This window comes from Melospiza melodia, chromosome 1 (genome assembly GCF_035770615.1).
Source record: "Melospiza melodia melodia isolate bMelMel2 chromosome 1, bMelMel2.pri, whole genome shotgun sequence".
In the NCBI taxonomy this organism is placed as follows: domain Eukaryota; kingdom Metazoa; phylum Chordata; class Aves; order Passeriformes; family Passerellidae; genus Melospiza; species Melospiza melodia.
In genome coordinates this window covers 99,535,935-99,550,666 of record NC_086194.1, presented here as the reverse complement: position 1 = coordinate 99,550,666, position 14,732 = coordinate 99,535,935, and the positions used below count along the sequence as shown (strand labels likewise).

General features: G+C 40.5%; 1 long non-coding RNA gene across 1 annotated transcript; it reads left to right on the top strand.

Annotated features, from left to right (window-relative positions):
• The first annotated feature begins 1,479 nt into the window (after window positions 1-1,479).
• On the top strand, window positions 1,480-2,949 carry LOC134430024 (uncharacterized). Its single transcript, XR_010030706.1, has 3 exons — window positions 1,480-1,569; window positions 1,895-2,089; window positions 2,859-2,949. It is a non-coding gene; the product is annotated as an uncharacterized LOC134430024 (long non-coding RNA).
• Window positions 2,950-14,732: the final 11,783 nt, after the last annotated feature.

Genomic DNA, 14,732 nt, shown 5'->3' with positions numbered 1-14,732 from the left:
TTACTGTTCCCAGTGTCAAAGAGAAGGTTATTCTCTACCAAAGAAAACCCAACAATAAACAAAACCAAAAAAATCCCCACTACCGATTGACAGTTTTATGTATTAAAAGGTGTTCCATCTACAGTGGTATTTATACTAACAAAGCAATTGCATATATCATTAACTTACACTAATTATGTGTAGTCTAAGAAAATTTCCAGAAAGCCAACAAATACTGCGGTTATGACAATTCATGACTTACTGCACTGATTTCATTCTGGCCTAACAAGAGATCTGTTGGAGAAATGATGTTCTAAATAATATCACTGGTAAATCAGAGTCTTTTTCTTCAACTCATAAAAAAACTTGGTTCCTGAAATTAAAAAAGTACAATAATGGGAAGTCCTGACTAGTTTATAACACTGTTCTCCTTTCTGATTATTTTCTCAAAATGCTTGAGCATTCTAAGTCCCAATGGATTTGATGTTGTTTGGTACCTAACTGAAAGCAACTTGCTTCTTGGATAGCCAACATAATATATAATGCATTACCTACACTCAGATTATCTGCCACATGTTGAGATTGGTATCTGGCCACATGGGCAGCCAGAAAATTTAGACATTTAAGCCTTTAGAGTGTCTCTTTCTGAGATGTCCTTGCAAACAACACTTTTTTGGGTGTGGGTTTCAAACTGAGGGTCAAATCTACTTCATTGAATATCTATCTTTCTTTTCTTTCTTTGTTCAACAGAATGCTGTCCGTGTTTTACTGTGTCCAGCTGGCACACCCTCAGCATGCTGATTTAATTTAAAAAAATCACTACCCATTGTAGAAGCCAGATGTAGCTGAACAGCAGAGTTTTGCTCATAATATGGCTCTGGTGCCTGGACTGTTCCAAGGACCATAACTGCAAAGAGTGCAGTGAGTACTTCCAGAGCAATGGGAGAAGGCGGGAAGTGCTGCATCTGTGATGTGCCTGACAGTGGGACTGTGCTTTGACAGGGTGGGCTTCTGTCATCCCCTGGCTCTAGAACTGGAGATTGTTCTTCAGACATCTGAGTTACTGGGACTCACTTAGGCTGTAGCAAATTCCAAGCCAGTAGCAAATTGTACAGGCTTTCAGGCATCATCCCTGCCCAGCCCCAAACTTGCAGCTACAAATTTGTACCTGGGGAGCAGCAAAAGGGCTATGGACAGCTTGCTTAAAAAATTATAGAGCAGCCATCAGTATAGTGAATATCCCCGTATGCTTATTTTGTAGTTTCACACTGCAATACTATCAGACCTGGTAGCAAAAATACAGTGAGAAAAGTACCATTTGCATTAGGTGCAGCACTATGATTTTTGAGCATTGTTTATGCTGTCCAAGGAATTGAAAGCTGGAGGGATGCTTGTCAAGAGATTACAGTAAACCTGACTGCTAGATCATTCTATTTATCCCTTACCTTTCTGGCCTTTTCCAAATAGGTTTTCTGGCTATTCATACTGTTGTTTGGGTGGGAAAGAAATGAGATTATAAAGACAGCTGGACGCGCATAGTAGAAATGAGGATAAAAGCAACTGATAAGGGTAAAGATAAAACAGTCTGAGGTAAGACTTCCACAGCAGAAGCTTTGCTTTGGTATAAAATGACAGTCACTCAATATCTTCCATTCAGAAAGAGCCTGTCACCTAAACAGTATCTAGAAAATAATGGCTACAGGTGAGAGCACGGGACTGATCATGAAAGGCCTTTAACTTTGTTCTTGGCTTTTCTGTTTTGGATAAGTCACTATTGAAATCCCTCATTATTTGCATTTTAATAATATGTAAGCATCCAATGTTGCTGTCTGTCTTGGTCAAATTTATCCTTTCTGTTTTGAAAATCTTTCTTCCTGTTTAAACAATCTCACGTGTTTGATTTTTTTCCTATTAGGTCCTGTTTTCTAACTGCTTGATCAACCTCTTTGCCTTTCTCTGGATTCCTTCAACTAGTACATAAAAATCTGTAACTGCTGTGGGTATAACAGGACATGTCAGCCCAGCTCAGGCTGTCTCCCTCTGAGGATGGAAGAGCACTTGCTAAGGATGCTGAAGTACCCCAGCTAGGAAAAAAGGAGAGACTGGGAAGGTACTCTCAGACCTGACTATTTTCAATACCTTCTATGGAAGTCTTGATCACCAGATGCTAATGCTAAATCATCAATTGTAAGCATTGCTGTCACCTCATTCAAGCCTTATTTGTGTAGCTACAAGCACCCTCCATAAGCTTTCTTTTGCCTTGCTGTCATCTTAATTGATGTTCTCTAAGTGACTTTTTTGGAAGCACATGGCAAACTAAATTTATGAAACTATTTTGGCTATATTAGGATCTAATGAGAGTGTATTACCTTATCTTGTACAGAAATAGTCCAGAGATGGACTTCTCAATTTTGCAGCGGCTTCCCATGTGACAGGAGGCTCCTGGAACTGTAAGGGAACAGATATCAGCAAAAATGCTGATTAACTGCAGTGCCCATAGCAGTGCTTGCCTCCTTAAGATGCAACATGCCTACTCTTTCCCTCAACACAATGAATATCACCATCCATTCTAAAAGTTACTGGTGACTCTCCTTTACCAGAATGTTCTTTCTCTTGTATCCCCTGTGCCACATTGAGCAGGTCAGGCATTGCAGTCTTTGGTGTTTGCTTGAATTTCATTTTTGATATGTTGTGTGTAGTTTTGCCCCTGCCGAAAAACGAAAAAATTATCTGAAACTTTTTATCTGGGGGCTTTCTGCTGCATTGTTTCAGGACTAGCCAAAACTTAAATCACATCTTAAAATAGAACTTATGAAGAATAGACATTGTAGTACAAGAAAATTATGGTGAGTTTGATTTTGTGATTTATTTTTTTACAGGGGTTATTTCTGGAAAAGTATATACCAGGCTTGAGCCTTAAAGAAAATTGACTGCTTGCTCTTTGTGGAGGCTGGACTTGCTCTGTGCTGCCTTTTTGGGCTGTGTGGATCTTGGATGTTGTGTGGAAGACAGCAAACTTTTCCTCTGCTCTTACTGAGCATTCAAGCAGCACTGCCTTGAATGCTGCCAGTGAGAAGACCCGGGAACTGCAAAGAAGTTCCTGGTGCCAGAGAAGGGAACGGGTCTGGTTCAGTGTGGTGGTTTGACCCTGGCTGAACACCAGGTGCCTACCACAGCCATTCTATATCTGCTCTCCTCAACTGGACAGAAGAGCGAAAATACAAGAAAAGGCTCACCAATCAAGTTAAGGGCAGGGAGAGATCATTCTCCAATTATTGTCATGGGCAAAACAGGCTTGACTTTGGGAAATTAGTTTAACTTATTACCAATCAAATTAGAATATGATAATGAAAAATAAAACAAAATCATAAAACACCTTTCCCTCACCCTTCCCTTCCTCCTGGGCTCAGCTTTACTCTTGGTTTTCAGTACCTCCTCTGCTCCAGCAGCACAAGGGGACAGGGAATGGGGGCTGAGATCAGTTCATCCCATGCTGCCTGGATCACTCTTCCTACTCAGAAGGAGGACTCATCACAGTCTTCCCCTGCTCAAGTGTGAGTCCCTCCCATGGGGTGCAGTCCTGTGTGAGCTCCTCAAGGTAGGTCCTTCCCACAGGCTGCAGCTCTTCACAAACAGCAGAAACACTGTGATCTCTTCCAGGAGTGCAGTCCTTCAGGAAAAGGCTGCTCCAGCGTGAGTCCTGTACAGGGTCACAAGTCCTGCAGCAGACTACCTCAGCATCCTCACTCCATGGGGCCACATGTCCTGGCAGGAGTCTGCTTCAACACAGGCCTCCCACAGAGTCAGACCCTCCCTTGGACACCCACTGCCTCTGGCACGGGGCCCTCCATGGGCGGCAGGTTGGTCACTGCTCCCCTGGGGCCCTCCATGAGCTGCAGGTTGGTCACTGCTCCCCTGGGGCCCTCCATGGGCGGCAGGTTGGTCACTGCTCCCCTGGGGCCCTCCATGAGCTGCAGGTTGGTCACTGCTCTCCCTGGGCCCTCCATGGGCTGCAGGTTGGTCACTGCTTCTTCATGGACCTCCATGGGCTGCAGGTTGGTCACTGCTTCTTCATGGACCTCCATGGGCTGCAGGGCAGGGCTGCCTCACCATGGTCAGCTGCACAGACTGCAGGGCAATCTCTGTTCCTGTGCTTGGAGCACCTCCTCCCCACCTTCTGCACTGGTCTGGGTGTCTGCACAGTTGTTTCTCTCACATATTCCCACTCCTCTCTCTGGCTGCTGTTGTGCAGTGTTTATTTTTTACCCCTTCTTAAATACATTATCCCAGAGGTGCTACCAAGGAAGCCACTGGGTTTGGCCTTGGCCAGCAGCAGATCCATCTTGGCGCCAGCTGGCATTGGCTCTGCTGGACATGGGGAAGCTTCTATCAGCTTCCCACAGAAGCCACTCCTGCAGCCCCCCTCCCTGCTACCAAAAGCTTGCTATGCAAACCCAATGCACTCAGCAAGCAGATGGGGAGTCAGGCCTGTTGGAAGGATCTGGTAAAAACATGGGCTACAGCTGAAGCAAAGACAGGGGCTGGATGGTAGGGAGCACTGAGGAGGAAGAAGGCAGATTTCACATCTACAGCAGAGACACAGCATTAAAAAGAGCACCAAAGTGTTCTTCCCTGCTCTTGTCCCTCCTTTTCCCATTTTCTTAAATTAATCATCTGAAAACTGAATTCTGCATCTGCTGGTGTGTGTTCTGGGCAAGGGGCATCCCTGCATTTCCCTAAAATGTTTGGGGAAATGCCCTGAACTAATTCTGTATCCAAGAGAATTAAGGAAATCAAGTTTTTATATGAAAGTTGCTCTTGATGTGACCTTCTTCATAAACAACAACAAAACTTTCCATTGTTTTGCTTTAGCAGGTTTACTTATAAGGTATTTTAGTGCAGAGTAGCAAAACAGCTATTTTCATGCTGAGAGTACTTATTTTTTTTCAGTCATAATACCTTTTATATCTATCATTTGAGTAAGATATTCTCATCTTCAGTCCTTATCAAGAGTATCCAGAATTTCATGGTACAAAGAGGTATTGCTATCTAAACGTTTGCATTTGCAGGTTTAGCTTTATTGCAGAGTACTGTATATTCTTCTTTCTGGAGTCTACATTCTTGTTCATGTATACAATATGTTGCCTCTGTTACATAAAAATAAATCTTTACCAGCTGTGATCATGAGATAAACTCTGACATTTGAATAGCCTGACTTTGAAAATTATGGGAGAGGACATTTTGTACTTGAGTCCATAGGTATGGACTAGTGGAATAATGAAGAAGTTAAATGACAGCCTAGTTTAAAAATCGTTGTTTGCTATTTTCATAGATTATCCGTGTTGGGAGATTGATTAGGGAGTGGAGGAACTTCCTTCATCAGCAACCAATCAATCCAATACATCCCCAGCTAGACAGGGACATCAGTGGGAATGCCAGTTACGCTGCCTCAGGGGAGAGGGAATGTCGTTTCGGAGAGAGCAGGGCAGAAGGACATCAGCACATAACTATTCCAGCAGAAAATTGATACGTTTCTGAGCTCAAAGACATTTGTAACTTTTAATATTGAGGCCACCAAACAAAGTGGGAAGTTAGCTGCTTTTGATGCAGCAGTCAAAGGGTCAAATTCTTTTCCCTGCTTGCTCCAGCGTAGCTCTGTGGCAGTCTGCTGGGCTCCGCCAGTGAAACTGAAGAGGAGGATTTGGCTTGCAGCCTGGTTTTAATCTGCACGTATGGTATCAATTTTGGAAGCATTTTCTGGTTGTCCTCACAGTTATAAAAGGGTAGAAAAATATATTTCTTCTCTTCCCCATTAAAAAAAAACCCAAAAACTAACCAGGCTTTTGTTAACTCATTTGTGTTAATTCTCTACCTGAAAAATGTAATGCTTATCTTCATCTTCAGTTTTGCCACAGCATTGGCCTGTCTGTTAATAAGCATCTCTGCTGTCTATCCTAAGGGAAAGGCTGCTCTGGAGAAACTAGGTTGCCCCAGCAGATTCCAGTTCTCTCCTGCACATGTAGCTGAGCTGAGTCCATGAGGACACTACTCTATGGATCCCCTTTCTGAACATAGGCACTGGAGTCTCCTGCCCATCAGTCTTCTTCCTTTTTCTCTCGGCATGTTCATCCAGTTATTGCTTTCCCAGTAATGAGGAGTTCTGTGGTGTATGGCTGTTGGCAATGATTGTGTCCATTTTCAAGTGCCTGCTGAAGAGGGACTGTCTCCTCATGCTCACCAAAATCTTCAGCTCATTTGGTGAGTGCAGGAGCTGTCAGCCATGGAGAAGTGTTTGGCCCCATTAACAAGCACTGACCCCCTTGGAGATCCATCTCAAGTACTGTCATAACTTTCTTAATTGCTGTTTTACTATAAGGTTTTTCCTGCATATTCCTTGATTGTTGTCCCTTCAGTATTTTGGGTCACATTTTTCTTTGGGATCGACACTACTTCATCCACTTTCTGAAAAAGAGGACAATCTGTCCCCAAGACACAGGACTGCGAGAAGTTGCCTGTAACAAGGACTTCAGTTTTCCCATGTAATTGCAGAGAGCATTCATGTTTTCTTCAGAATCTTAGGAAACTTACATTTGAGAAGTAATTAAACCTTGACAATAACGTTTGCCTTTTTTTCCTGCTGCTTTCTCATTTAATTACTGATTTTTCTTCCCTTGAAATTGCTTCTTACTTTATGTGTCATTCCACCCTCTTTTTGTATTCTCCTCCTTTTTTTACCCCTTTCCTCTACCCTGGCACTCAGTTAGCACCCAATATCAAAATTCCCATGTAGCTGTACATACTTAATCACTTCTTGGCTCTTTTAATAGGCTTAAAAAATTTCCTCAGCATTAACTACTTCAATAAATATAGTAAGATATTTATGTAAGGCAACTGAACAACAGTGGCAGGCTGCATGTGATGAACTTAGCTTTAGTTATGCTACTAAGAAATAAAATGACAGCAAAACCTAGAAGGTGAGAAAACTGAAGCAGGGAAATGAGTCAATGTTGTTGGATGCAGAGTGATAAGGGCAGCCCTATCCTTTATGCCACCAAGAACTTCTGCTGACAGCTGTCCATGTGTGCCAGTACAATTATTGTAGGTTAATAAATCAATGGAAGTTCTCATTGTTTCCTGCAAATTAGAACTGTAATTCCTGCTAGAAATTTCCCTAGACTCCTTGACCTGTAACATCAGGAGTTCATAATGATGAAAATAGGAAGCAATGCAGCAAGTTCATCATGCTTTCTAGAGCACAGCACTGCTTTGGTACTTTAAACAGAATACATAACATCTGTGTTGTGCTGGTTTAGATTTATTTCTTATGGAAGACAGATCTCTATCTGCTGAAATATCTGAAATTACCTTCTAACATACTCATCAAGAAAACAAACTTTAACACCAGCAGACCACTATGGCTGTGTCTGTAATTTGGGAACTGAGAATACCTGTGGGAGATTCTCTTTTAATAAGATGAAAATAGATGACTATCCAAAACAGTTAACTGATTAGGATCATAATGACCTTATTTTAATTTGGCTGCTTTGCATGTTGAAGGTGAGAAATATCCTGGTTTTGAAATACATTCCCAATATTCAAAGTGACTATGGAAACAACACAGGTTCTTCACCTTTTACTTCCAACATCAGTGTTTTAAATGAGAAATAAATAATTCAACTGAAATAATATAGGTTTCTGAGTCTATCAGATTTGTTCTGGCTGCCTACTACCAATCACTACACCAGTTCCAGTTTGTGAAAGTCTTTTGCTTTATGCAGTAGTTTGATCATGACTGTAAGTATGGGCTTTTCCCCATAATTTTCATGTATAACTTTGGATAGTGGTAGCAACAGTGGGAAATCTTAGCGAATCAGGCCTTTGAACACAAGCCTTGTGTGTCTGGGATTTATCATTGCACCATTAGAGCTCTGGCCATTGCAAATTTACATCTGCATGACCCAATTGACAACAATTCTGAGTAACTCTGGAATATGTCAATGACATGTCCAGAACCTCAGGCTTGAAGTACTGCACAACACGCTATCACTTTTTAAACACTGGTTTGCTGATTCTCTGCATAACTCTTGCACTGCTAGTGGGTTAAACAAGGTTATTGAAAAGGTTTTTCTGAGTTTTAAGGATTTGTATTCAAGGGATATTATGACAGCATATTTAATAAATATAATAAATAAATTTAGGTAATGCCTTCACACATTCAGGACTATATCAATCAGGCAACATAATTATTAGATTGGATTTGTCCAATGAAAATTATATGCCTCTGTACTGTATGCTTTGACCTCTTTTTCACTTGCCCTGATAAAATAGCTTAGGAAAAAGCCCACAACTGTGCTAAACAAATACATTTGTTTGGTTGTACCAAGTTTTTGTTCCAACATTGGAATTTATTAAAACAACATGTTCTGTATATTGCCAGCAGGTCATCAATGCATGATTGAGTCAGATTCCTGACCTTTACTTTCACTTGCTAAGTCTGCAAAGTTGCCTCATCCTGGAGACTTTTAAAGTATATATCATTAATAATATACCTTGCCCTGTTTTTCTTATGGCTGAGAATATCTTCACAGGTGTACTCATTGGTTTTCTCTGGTAATTATCAACTAGTTTATTTTATGTAGAGTCAGATGCTTAACTCAAATAGTCGCTGAACTGTATGAAATAGAAATATTTTTTCCTCACTTAAAGAAAATTTAAATTAAATTTGAAACCTATTTAGGATTTGAGGTAAGCTTTTTCCTTCTGTAGGATGGTTGGAGGTCATCTCAAGCAGCTACTCAACAGTATACATTCCCAGGGAATTATGTGGACTTGTCATTATCTAATCTGATGTTCTGGTTGTTTGTCTAGATGTAACTAAGGTTAATTTTGCAACAGTGTTACCCCATCAACAGCTCTAATAAAATGTGCCCCTACACTTTACTCAAGTTGGAAAATGGTGATCAATCCATTGGGGCCCAGCTGGGCATGTCCCTAACCTCTGTGTTTAAGTGCTGTATTTCACATCCTGTTTTCGTTTTGGCACTGACCATAAGCGTCTCAACTCTAAGTGTCAGGACAGCTCCTACATCAGGGTCACTATCTAGAATCAAGGAATTACGCCCTGCCTCCCTAATTTTGTAGATGTTCTCAGAATGTTCTCAGTGCAGTTGACTTGTATCAGACCTATCATCCTGGGATCAAAGAAGGGACTGTTTTTATTTCCAAGTTGCAAATATTTTGCAGTTGTTCGGAATCAGTGAGGAGACTACATGTCTACATGAAAAACCTCCCCATGTTCTTCTATTCCCTTTTCACAGGAAAAAGTGATCCTGTAAAGAGACAAACTTCCTTCAGAGGAATTGTGCACGAGAGCTGTGAATATGTGCAAGGGGTGCAGTGCCAAGATCTGTACCAGTGTGCCAACTCCACTGTCATTACAGTCAGCAGACTTTTACAGCATCAGGATCCACAGCAATGTAAATACACCCCAGACTTCCCTGAACAAGTGTGGTATTGATTTTGCTGTACTCTGTTGGACTCCTATGGATCTTAGTGACAGGCTGTTACTTGAAACAGCATGACAAAAACTTACTAAAATAATCTATTTTTCCTTGGTAATTAAAGGCAAAGCAAAATGGAGATGATCACAAACAGTCTCTGATGAGAACTTCTCTTAATGTTTCTTTTGATCTCTTGTGCTGCTGCTCCAAAGTAAAGCATTTAGGCAAAAATAAAATCACATTAATACAGGATGTTAAATGGAAACATGTTCCTAAGAACGAAGCCTATACAATTTAGTGTCTAGCTTTTTTCTGGCATTTGTTAAAGCCCAGTGAATGCAGCTCATTTCAATGTGATTTCAAAAGCAGATAAGCAAGTATGTGCATTATAGGAATCATTCAAAAAAGATGGTTTGAGTTTAAGACCAATCATTTCACAAATGCTTCAATAGTATAGAATACCACTTAATAATTTAAACTCTGCCTTAATAAGGATCTATGAAATTGGCATTTCTTAGAGTTTTTTTTTTTTCTATTCATGTAAGAGAAACACCTAAAATAGAGTTAGAATAATCAGATCTATCCATCACTGAGATCATGTCATGTCCTTGAGACCTGCAGCAGAATCATTGATTGTTTTGGGTTGGAAGGGACCTGTAAAGGTCATATAGTCCAAACCCCCTGCCATGAGCAGGGACTTCTTCAACTGGATCAGGTTGTTCAGAGCCCTGCCCAGCCTGACCATGAGTGTTTGCAGGGTGACAAAAGTTGAGATGCAGTTCTTCAGTGTTTCTTCAGTCCCCTGTTTCTTCTGTTATGTGGTGTGTTTCTGTAAGCCGTGAGAGGAGTCAGGCATAGTCTACCCTTTCCATGCATAGATTTCATAATGATTATAGTAACTTTGAAAGAGGATTGTGACTGGTGCTTTCCCTTTTCCAATGTACTTTTGTTATTTTCCCTTTGCCCAGTACAACTTTCCAAATAAATCTTTCCCCTTTACTTTTGTCAGTCATTATGTAAAACATTGTTTTTCTATACCTGGGGACCAATGTTAATCATTTACACAGCTTTTTCACACAGCTAAATTGTAAATTGGCTAAGCAATATGCATGTCAGGAAGTGACAGACAGTGCAAGCATTCAGTTACTTGCCTATGCAAGGTTACTGAATTTACCTAGATGTGATTAATGGTGCTAGTTATCTTATTAAAGGTAATTGAGGGAGCATCTGGTGTTACAGTTTTCAAGATCTACAAAAATACAGTCTAAATTAAAGCAACTTCAACTGCAAGTCACTTTAAAATTTAAAAAATATATATGAGTGTTTATCTGTATGCAGAATTATTTTGTTGTTTCTTTACTGGTCAAGCAATTAGTCCTGCAGGGCTTTGAAATTCAATTAAGGGAACAACTTCATAAAAGTTCTGGGAATGTAGTAGCTACACGTGAGTTCTGGGCTCCATATATGTGTGGAGCTCCAGAAGAAACCACTCCTACTGACTCCTCAGAGTGGCAAATGTGGGCTGTGTGGCCACCTTGGGGAGGTGAGTCAGGGAGAGTTGCATGCTCTGCAGTTGGTACAGACCTCTCATATGTCATGCCTGTGCACATGTTCTTGCTGTGCAGAGTGAAATCTGCCTATCAAAGACTCTATCAGTCCACTGGGACTTGTGTTCCTCACGTGTTCTTGCTGATGAGCCATCCATATCCCCCAAGCTGATTGTGCACTATGGTACTGCAGTCATGGTGGTCAGATTTCTATTGAAAGTACTGTGTAAAAGAGCCAAGAAATGTGAAACAGATGAAGAAGTTCTAAAACAAAGATGAGGTATAATGGCTGATCTCATTATAACTTTAGAAATTGTCAGTGCTGTACAGTGATGTTAGCCTGTGGCTTTAGGAGAAAACATAAATGCAAACCAGGTTTTTCTTTTTTTCCCTATTCAGCTAATGAGAACTTGACCAGGGTGTAGGCATTTCATGTTACTGACCTGCTACCTTCACTCATTTTGGAAAACAGTTGAGACTTGGATATTTTGTGTAACAGCTTTGTAACCCAGCACACACATCTAATTTAGCAACCTGCTGGACTATTGCATCTGTCATGGCAATGCTGAAGCAGGCTTTGGACATACCATGTTCCCTCTGCCCTGGTATCAACATTTTCCATGCAGTATTCCCTCCAGTGGGCTGGATGACAGTGAAATTTGGTCAGTTGGTCTCTCTTGGGACCAGCCAGTCTGTCCTACCTCCTAAATGTAGGGACAAGGGCTGCTTTGCCAAGAGGGTAAGAAACAGAGAGTGGTTTCAGCCTCCCTGTCTTCCTCTATGTTGCCACGTGGCAGAAGGAGGATTCTAAATCTTTCAGGGTTCTGTGGGGGAGCTGTCAGCCTCAAATCTTTCCCTGTACATGCAAGAAGAGAACATGCAGCTAAAATGTGTGATGGTAAACCCTTTAATTCACAGTGTCAATGCTTTTTATTCCTAGCATTATAATTTTCCCTTTCTCTGTTACCTTATTTTTATCTCTCCCCCTTCAAGCTGTGAACCACACAAGCAACTACTTCAGAATTTTGATGTTGTTTGTCACACCTGAAAATGTAGCTTGTCCCAAAATATCATTGCCTTAGTTCCTATGTCAAAGTGGCTGAAGCCTCATCAGGTCAAATGAGCTATTCAGGGTATCTGGGTGCTACTTTGAATGAGACAAGGGCAGTTACCAGAAAATACTCTGCAGATTTAATTGTCTTAAAAGTGGCAGAATAGTATCCAAACCAAAACAGATGGGAGGAGCATCTTAAAATAGGAGGATTCTGAATCAAAAGATAATAAAATTATTAACAAAATATGATTTTGAAAGTATATCACTTTCTGTAGTGGTTTTTCCCAGCTCTCTCTTTTCTTGTAATGTAAGGCGTAACAAGAAATAAATATCCTAAAGCATAGGCCCATCTACAGCCTCAAAAAAAGCAACTCATGTGAAAGAACAGTAACCCCAGCTCTGGGGGTTTTTGTGTTGTTTAAAGCCCTACATAAATCAAGAGGAGGCCCACAAAGGGAAGACTGTTTGGTTTCAGGGACTGGTCTTGATTTTCTGCTTAGGATAATCAAGATCAGGAATCCATCTCTAATTAAAGGCAAGCAGAAAATATGAAGGATTTTCACATACATTCTTTTCATACTCATCGTTTAACATGTTATGTATACAGTATTCTTTTCCTTTAATTCAGCTTTCTCAAATTATGTGCAGACAGCTCCAGCAGCAGGGAAAGGTGGGAGTATTTAGGATATGTAGAAATTAACTCTTCCACTTCTACAGAAACACCTATTTCTTTATCAGAGGTATTCAATAGAATGTGGTTTCTTGTTTCAACAAAAAACCTCAGTGAATCTGTGATTCTGTCACATGGGGGCTTGGGGGGATATGTTGTTAGCTGGGGTTTTTTTCTTTTGGTGTTTTTTGTTGGATATTTAGGGTTTTTTTTTTTGTTTGGTTGGTTTAGTTTTTGTTTGGTTTTTTTTTTTTTTTTTTTGGTTTGGGGCTTTGTTTATTTGATGTTTGTTTGGGGGTTTTGTGTGTGTATTCTTATTTTTGGTTTGTTGTTTGTTTTGTTTTTTTTTTTTTTTTCTAATTGTAGCAAATATACTTGCCTGGCTTCTTTGGAAAAAAAGACATGCTTTTAGTTTTAATAAACATAGCGCTTTTTCTTGTCTGCTTTTCTAGTAACGCTGACTTGCTTTGCAGTGATTTTCCATGGATATGTCATTCAAGTGAATGAAATTTAAGCAGGATGTGGGTTTTGTCACTTTGATGGTGATGTAGTTTCCAAGATGTAAGTTTTTCATTAAGAAATTAATATTGGCAGATTGGGTATTACAGTAAACCGAACAAGCTCGAGCATGCGGTAGGAGCACATCATTTCACTTGGTGGTGTTCAAGGTCCCCTCTCTCCCCACACAGTGAAGTCTGGGGTTGATTTACATAAATTCTCAGTTTTCTAAAAGCTACACCCCATAAGTTGAACTATCCCTTATGGTTTTGGCTCCTTTTCTGAGATGTATTGCTGACACTTCCATCAATGACTCAGTATAGCCCAGTGAATCAATGTCTGATGTCTGGTCTAGAATATTTTTACTTTTCCATTTTCTTGTTTTCAGAGAGTGTAGAATATTGGAAAAAGTTCCATTTTTTCCTATTTATTTATTATTTTTTTAATTATTAAGAGAATAATTTAAAAAACAGGCCTTATATTTTTTGTAATATCACTTTTTTTTCCAGATATACTTATTTTTTTCCTTTACTTTCTTTGGCAGTTTTTTGCTCTAAGAGGGTTTTTGACTTTCCTATACCATTTCTTCCATGCTTGTTCCTATCTACTGAACAACTGTCAATCGTTTCCCAGAAATTTTGTTATCCCAATGCTTTTCCTGTGCTAATTTCTGGGTTTGGGAATTTAAGCTCCAGATGTGTCAATCTGAAGCTACTCAGTGTAAGGCAGACCAACCTTTCTTCCCAGTCCTGAGTCTCCTACTGCACATTGCTTTGTGTGGCCAATTATCTTCATAGCTGAGATCCAGGTTTAGTCTTGAGTAGCTGAACACTTGAAATCCTAGGCTGAGGAGCATTTCCAAATACGAAGGTGGTATTTATGCATAAACTGTGTATTCCTGAGGGAATGGAAACTGGTTTTTTGAGCATGAGCACATGTAGTGATAAGCAATGTCCTGTACAAAGGACTCCCACTGCCTGACCTGCACTTTTCCAAAGTCCAAAAAGAAAAAAAAGTTTGTGGAATTTATACACCCTGTGGAGTTTGAGTCTGTTGATAAAGTAAAGAAGAAATAAAAGCAAAGTCTGTGCAATTTTGAGTCATCTGCTCACTGACTATAAATCTACAGCAGTCTATTTATCAGTTCCAGTGAGGCTGCAGCAACTCAAACAGGCAAGAGAATACAGCTGCCTGTGCCTGTACGCAGAGCCTGTAGATGGGTCAAAAGCTGGACATAAATCAGCAATACAGAGCTGCTGCCCAGACAGCAAAGCTCCCAATCCAAGGGAGAATGGAGCAGTGCCTGTGTGCAGAGGAGCCCCAGCACTGTGCAGGACAGTCAGTTCTGGTAAGGTTTTAACTGGGATATTGTGCCTTGCTCTGGGTGCTGAGCTTAGAGACACTTGCAGCTTAGGGAGAGGAGATCTCAGACCACTGACGTGGATGATCAGGGCTCTTAAGGGTATTTATCTCAATGAAGGATG